The following is a 7,376-nucleotide window of genomic DNA, read 5'->3' as shown; positions in this document are numbered from 1 at the left end:
CTTGCTGTTTCTCCGGTCTTCTCAAGTGCTTTACAGCATTTGTCGTTCCCTTACCGATTTTCTCCTCGCTTTCTTGCCCCTTTTCTTAACTCTTGTAGGCCTCATTGCTTTGATTTGTATGATTTATCTCTTTGAAATCATGCTCCATGTGCTTGCTAATGCTTAATTAATATCCATGATTTTGTTTAGATTAAATTGGTATTGTTGATGATAGTAATTTCATGAGCATGCTAGTCTTTAGGACTTTAGGGGAAGATGGTCACCCACGAAGCACAGTCGTGCCCTTCTTGAAGCATAACCGTGCTCTTCTATTTACCCAGAACTCCATGGGGAAGCATGCTCTAGTATTCACAGATAAGTGCTTGTGTGTTAAGAATGCGAAATGTTCTTTCCTTATAATGAGCATTACTTTTATCTGATTTTAGCGCTAATACATGTGTATTTGTGTTCTTTTGCACATGTAGGGTTATGAAGCTATGTTTTGAGAAAAGAAGCAAAAAGTAGATCGTGAATGCACTATTTGGTGGAATCTTGGAAGGAACAAACGAGAAGACACAAGTGGGGCTCTAAGATACGTGAATGTGTGCCAACCTCCACGTATTCAAGCCATTACAATGAGTTGGAGGGGCACGAACGCAGTCACATTTGCGCATCCCGACTTGTGCATTGATAGCAAGATCTTCACCAACGAGTCTTTTGATTGAAGAAGAGTTGCGATATACGGCATAAACGTGTGCCCGTTTATTTTGCCTCGATGAAAAGTGTGGAATTGGGAGTGTTTCGGCGGAGTACTGTAGCAGGCACTAATTATTATAGCAGATACTGTTCACAACCGGCCGAAAATCAGATTTCCAGAGAATCCACACGGGCGTGTGGAATTTGTTCACGCCCATGTGGAAATTCCACAGGCTCGTGTGGAAATCCACCGGGGCATGTGGATGCCCGATTCTAGCCCTACTTAAGCCGCAATTTAGCCCGATTTTGGGGATCTTCTTTCCCCTTTCTCTCCAATTTTTCTCCATCTTTTGAGAGGCCATCGTCTAGGGTTTGGAGAGGCTTTTGGCATGTCTTTGGAGTCATTCTCCGGATTCGACACTGCGCTTGGAAGAAGGTTATTGGGCGAGCTTTCGTCGGCACCGATCCGGCGAGATGTGCCCTAGGCCGAACAAGGGGACCTTTGGAGAAGACGAGGCCAATCCATAAGACCATCAACACGAATACCAAGGGGGTTTTCTTACGGATTGCTTATCTTTACTTTCGATTTGATTGTTGATTGTATTTTTCTCTATGGAGAGCTAAACCCCCTAGTGGATACTTGGATTTTGTAAACCCTAAGATGTTATTGTTTCATTGACATTCCATTATGTTTTTGTCAATTGATGCTTTTTAATTGAGTTTCAGTCTTGAATGCTTGTTGAATGATTTTTCCCTTAGAGTAATACTAGGGTTGAGAGTCAATATTGGTAATCTTTGTGGATGGGTGACACGCCATGAGGGTTAGACAAAGCTAGATTGGAGAGGGTTGAGAGGGTGAGTCGAGAGGTAGCGGAGCACTTGAAGCATAAGTCCTAAGGGGAGCATTGTCCGAGTACGCCACTTCTATCGATTGCCTTACCTCTCGCTTACTTGTGCCTCTCATTCTTGTTCCTTTTATTTCTGTTTACATCACATCTTATCAACACAATCATTATTCATCTTCGCTTGGTTAAGTAGCTATTTAGGTATTTTTTATTCCCTACTCTCTGTAGATACGATACCCCACTCACTTGGGATTTATTACTTCGATAAACCCGTGCCCTTAGGGGCGTTGTCAAGTTTTTGGCGCCGTTGCCGGGGAGTAGGCATTTAGAGATACTTTGCACTTTGCTATCTTAGCTATTCATTCATTCATTCTACTTCATATCTTCTTATTCTACCATCATTCTAATTTTGTTTTCTTTATTTTGGTGCAGCTCTAGGTTATGACCCTAGGGAACCCTTCGATATTAATTGAAGGTGATCCCAAACTTGAACGTACACTCAAAAGAGGGGGTAAAGAACTTGTGCAAGAACTGTCGAATCTAGCTGACGTGGAAGTTGAAGGGTTTGACAACATGGCTAAACAAAATGAACAACAGAGAACACTCTATGATAATGCCAGACTGTTAATATTGTGGACACAATCTAGCATTGTGCGGCCCCCCAATCACAACTCGGAATTTTGAGCTAAAGCCGGATTCATCCACATGTTACAGCAATCTGCACAGTTCAATGGTTTGGCCGATGATGATCCAAACAGTTAAATAGAGAATTTCTTGGAAGTATGTGATATGCTCAAGATCAATGGTGTTACGGATGATGCCATCAAGTTGAGAGTCTTTCCATTTTCCTTGAAGGGAGAGCGTAGCAGTGGCTACACTCATTAACTAGACCGTCGATCACTACATGGGAGGAGATGGTAGAAGCTTTTCTTGCCCATTATTTCCCACCCGGAAAATCTGCAAAGCTTAGGAATGAGATCTCGTCCTTTGTGCAAATGGAATTGGAGTCTCTATTTGAGACATGGGAAATGTTCAAGGAACTCCTGGGAAAATGTCCTCAACATGGGTTTCCAGATTGGATGATCATTCAGACTTTTTATAATGGTTTGAATCCAAGAACAAGACAGTTACTTGATGCAGCAGCAGGAGGTACTTTAGGTAGCAAGACACCCAGAGAAGCCCGGTAATTAATTGAAGAAATGGGGTTGAACAGGTACTAATTTAATGTTAGGGAGAAGAAGAAAGTGGCCGGCATCCATGAGGTAGATGCGGTTACATCGTTGACGGCCAAAGTGGAGGCATTGAGTAAGAAGTCAGACACTATAACTTATTCGAGATTGGCGGCCGTAATGAGTTGTGATGGATGTGGAGGGGGACATGCCCCATCCGATTGCCAGATAGCCGCTGGTGGTATACCCTCCGTTGAGGAAGTTGACTATCTGGGTAATGCAACGAGAAACCAAGGCAATTCTTATAGTAATACCTACAATTTGAGTTAGAGGAATCACCCTAATTTCTCATGGAACAACTAAGGGCAACAAAAGGCCACTGCACTATCGGGTTTTCAAAAACAACAAGCCTCAAACATGGAGAATAGAGTTTCAGGCTTGGAGACCCGGATGTCCGATCAAGAGAAAGCCTTAGCCCGATTTGTGCAATCATCGGATACACTGTTCCAATCGGTCGAGGCTACACTTCGCAACCACACCGCTTCACTGCATAATTTATAAAATGTGAAGGCGATCACTTTGAGAAGTGGTCGTGAGGTTGAGGGTAGTCTTCCAAGTGAGAAGACCATGTTGAAGCATTCGAGGTCATGGAGGTTGAGGATAGAGCCAACAAGGAGAAGGAGGTGGCACCCCCACCTTACAAGCTGAGAATTCCCTACCCTTCAAGATTGAAGAACGACCAAAATGATGAGTAATATAAGAATTTCTTGGGTGTATTTAAGCTATTGCACATCAATATTCCTTTTGTGGAGGGGTTATCTCAAATGCCTCGGTATGCTAAGTTATTAAAAGATTTGTTGACCAACAAGAGGAAGTTGGAGGAGAGTGCATCAGTGATCTTATATGCCTCTTGTTCAGAGGTGTTGCAAAATAATATGCCGAACAAGAAGAAAGACCCCAAAAGCTTCATCACTCCATGCAACATTGGTAATATGGGTGAAGAAATGGTATTGGCGTACTCTGGGGCTAGTCTCAACGTCATGCCATATAACTTTTCAAGAAGCTAAGCTTGGGAGTGTCTAGGCCCACTAGGATGACATTGCAATTGGCGGACCAAACAGTGGTTGTCAAGGTGGACAAGTACATATTTCCTGTAGACTTCATACTGTTGGATGTCATTGAGGATGTAGATGTTCCTTTGATACTTGGGAGGTTATTCTTGTGCACTTCCAAGGCACTAATCGACATGGATGGCGGGGAGTTGACACTGAGGGTTGGAGATGATAAGCTAACATACCGCCTCGCCGAAGCCATGCGACATTCTCTTGACTTTGATGATGCTTTGTATTTTCTTGACACTACTAATGAGATAATTGATGAATATGTACAGGAAATGTTGAATCCGGACCCGTACGAGAGATTGCTAGACCAAGAAGTAGAGAACAAGGAGTTAATGATGCTTGGTCTAGAGGAGAAGGTACCATCTACTATGGGGATCGTGAAGAAGATGCTACGGAAGATGAAACGAGCAAGGAGACATCATAAGAAACGCAAAAGGCTGTTGGGGATGCGCGAGAATGTAACAAGGTTGACGAACCCTTGTTAAGTGGTACCAAGCTCGACAACTATCCCTCTATCTTCAAAAGACTATGTTCATCGTGCTTCTAAGTCATGGGTAAGAGGGAAACCTTCATCTTTGAGCCCCAGTGAGGTAAGACAAGGTGCGTCAAGCTAAGTGACGTTAAACAAGCTCTTCTTCCGAGGCAACTCAAGTCTTTATTGTTTTCCTAGTTTTTAGTTTAGTGTTTGCATGAATAAGGCTTTAAATGTTGGTGTCTTGATTCTTAGATGCTTTTGCTGTGATTTTTGTCATGGACATTGTCGTGTTATCATGTACCTATTCATGTGTGGCGAAGAATCTTGGTTGTTTAAGCGTGTTTTTCGTGTTTTCTTTGGTTAAAATTGCGTTGTTAGGCAGGCTCTGAGTGTATATTTGCATTCAAGAATTTTATGCAGAGCCTGCAAAGTTTTCTAAGCGTTCAGAGCTCATCCAGAGATGGCACAGGGGCCTGGACTAGCCCCTGTGAATGACCTTGTGAATTTCACACGGCCGTGGGTAATCTCTGCATGGGCGTGAGTCATCCTGTAGAGACTTAGCATTTTTCCCGAGAAGACATAGGGGCGTGGACTCGCCCCTATGGATGATCCTATGATAAACACACGGGCATGGGCAATTTCCACACACTCGTGAGGATCTATACAAAAGAGCCATCTTCCATCCCGAGAATACACAGGGGCATGCGTCTGCCCTTGTGAACGAGCCCTGTGAAGTTCCACATCCGTATGGAAATTCCGCACGTCTGTGGGAAAACACTTAGAGAATTTTCTCATTTAGACAGAGGAGCCACAGGGGCGTGGAGATGCCCATGTGGGTCAGACGCACAGGCATGGGGAATTTTCGCACGCCCATGTGGTTGCGTAAAGAGGCAAAAGAGTGCTTTCCCGAAAGTCCAGAGGGGAGTGTGTTTGCCCCTGTGGGTCTTTCTTGTGGAGTCACACGGGAGTGGGTAATTTCCACACACTTGTGTGAATGTATGTAAACGCAAAAACCACAAGATTTCTTTAAAATCCCTTTGAGTTTATTGATTCTTACACTCCTAATCACACAAAGAACACTCTCCATTACTCTCCTGATCTCGTACCGTTGATCTAGAGGTGTTTTACTTGAATTTTCGGTGGAATTCGAAGGTTTTCATCTTCAGTTGTTGGTAAACCCTCAATTCCTCTTTTCTTCACCATAAATTGATTTTAATCGATTAAAATGATGATTGTTGCTTCGTTTCTATGTCTATAAGGATTATGCATGCTTAGAACAAAGTTAGAAACGATACAAAGATGTATGTTTGGTTTAGTGAGGCACGACCGTGTGGAATGTGCAGAATTAATTTTTGAATGCTTTTGATCGATTTTATGTTTCAATTTTGGAGATATGACCCCTAGATCAAAGAAACATGATGGCAAGCACCCACAAGAGTCATCGACTGAGGCTGAATGCATGGATTTCGCAATTCCCGAGCACCAGGCTCTCTTTGAAAGGTTGTCGAAGTTACGATTTGGACAGTCATGTTTTTTTCCGACATAGACACTTTGAGAGAGATTCAGACGGCAGGTGATATGGTGGACGAGATAGAAAATATGCTTGCGGTTAGCAGTTGGGGCCGTTTATTGTCGATCAGAGAGCCTATCATCCACACGTTGACACTCGAGGTTTTAGCATCATTTGAGTTCTATCGTTCGTTTTCTAGTTTTGACAGTATAGGAGATATACAGTTTCGAGTCCTCAGACAATACCATAGCTTGAGTGTGGTTTTCGATCTGGATGGGGCTATATGATGCGGCATACACAGAGACTAAATAGTATGAGCAATTGCCCACAGATTATCCTGGGAGTTTGACGCCGCAGCACGCATACAGTGCATTGTGTGGACAGGGGCAGTATGAGCCCGGGGTTTCAAAGGCCACCAGCCTCTCCCGTCCGAGTTACCGATGCATTCATGCAGTTCTGAGCAGGTCAGTGAACGGGTGTGGTGATTGTACTGGTGTGCTCAGCCGACAGGAGGTCTATACCTATACTCTATGGTACAGAGCATACCGCTACACTTGAGACACATCATGTAGAGTATATACGACAACAGGGGCAATATACCAGGATTGGTGCCCTCTTCTTTGGTCCCTATATCACGAGGTTAGTCGCCGGTATGGGCTTTACTTGATGCGATCCGAGGGCTGAGAAGGTGACTGTACCTACTCCCCTGGGCATAAAGACTATGAGATTTATGGGGATGGTTCACAGGTGTCAGTCGGGAGTGTATGCGTTGATTACACCTACACCAGAGACAGTGGGGAGCAGAGATGACACAGTGGAGGTTCCTCAGGCCACTCCCGAGCCGCAGCTAGAGCACACAGAGACCAAGTAAACACCTGCAGCACAAGATCCACCCCCAGTGCGCATGCTTTCTCCATCTCGAGGCTATAATCATTTTGAGAGGCTCGAGAATGCTGTAGGTGTACTCCAGAGTGAGATTACTGAGGTCCGTGTGACACATGTCGCGCAGCACACTGAGTTAATGGCGCGTTTCCACAATTTGTGCTACAACCCCGAACCTCTCCGGCTCCTCCAGCACCATCATCACCTGTTCATGCACCGATTGATCCACCTAGTCCACCACCGCTAGCAGCGGCAACAGAATCAACACAGGATGACACCGACGCTTGATGTGTCTTTGGTTTACTTTGACTTTATATTTTTCTTTATTTCTGCACTTTGTTTTGTACTTATACACTCAAAAAGGATCCTCCTTCTGAGTTCATCTTTTATTTTTGTTCGAGTTGTACTTCATTGCTTTATCTTTTATATACTCTAGCTATTTTGAGCTTCATTGAACCCCCTTGTGTATGCGTGCAAATGGTCTTGGCAGTTTGGGAATTGAGAACTAGTCATGGACACGGCCAATGTTCGGCCGTGCGTGCTTCACAACCCGTTGGAACTTTACTCCCTAGGATTTAGCTCTATCAAACGCAACACTAGGAGTCATGGGAGTATTGTTTCAATTGCCCACTCCCACATGTGTTTTAAATTGTATTACTTTTATTGTGCTTGCATGTGTATATTGAGGGCAATGTACAT

The 7,376-nt window shown here is 44.0% G+C and overlaps 1 non-coding gene across 1 annotated transcript; it reads right to left on the bottom strand.

The window, feature by feature from the left end:
- Positions 1-2,482: 2,482 nt before the first annotated feature.
- Positions 2,483-2,589, bottom strand: LOC120262730. The gene has a single exon (XR_005536984.1). It is a non-coding gene; the product is annotated as a small nucleolar RNA R71 (small nucleolar RNA).
- Positions 2,590-7,376: the final 4,787 nt, after the last annotated feature.

This window comes from Dioscorea cayenensis, chromosome 5 (genome assembly GCF_009730915.1).
Source record: "Dioscorea cayenensis subsp. rotundata cultivar TDr96_F1 chromosome 5, TDr96_F1_v2_PseudoChromosome.rev07_lg8_w22 25.fasta, whole genome shotgun sequence".
NCBI lineage: Eukaryota > Viridiplantae > Streptophyta > Magnoliopsida > Dioscoreales > Dioscoreaceae > Dioscorea > Dioscorea cayenensis.
Note: the sequence above shows the minus strand (reverse complement) of the source record. Positions and strands in the feature narration are given on the sequence as shown.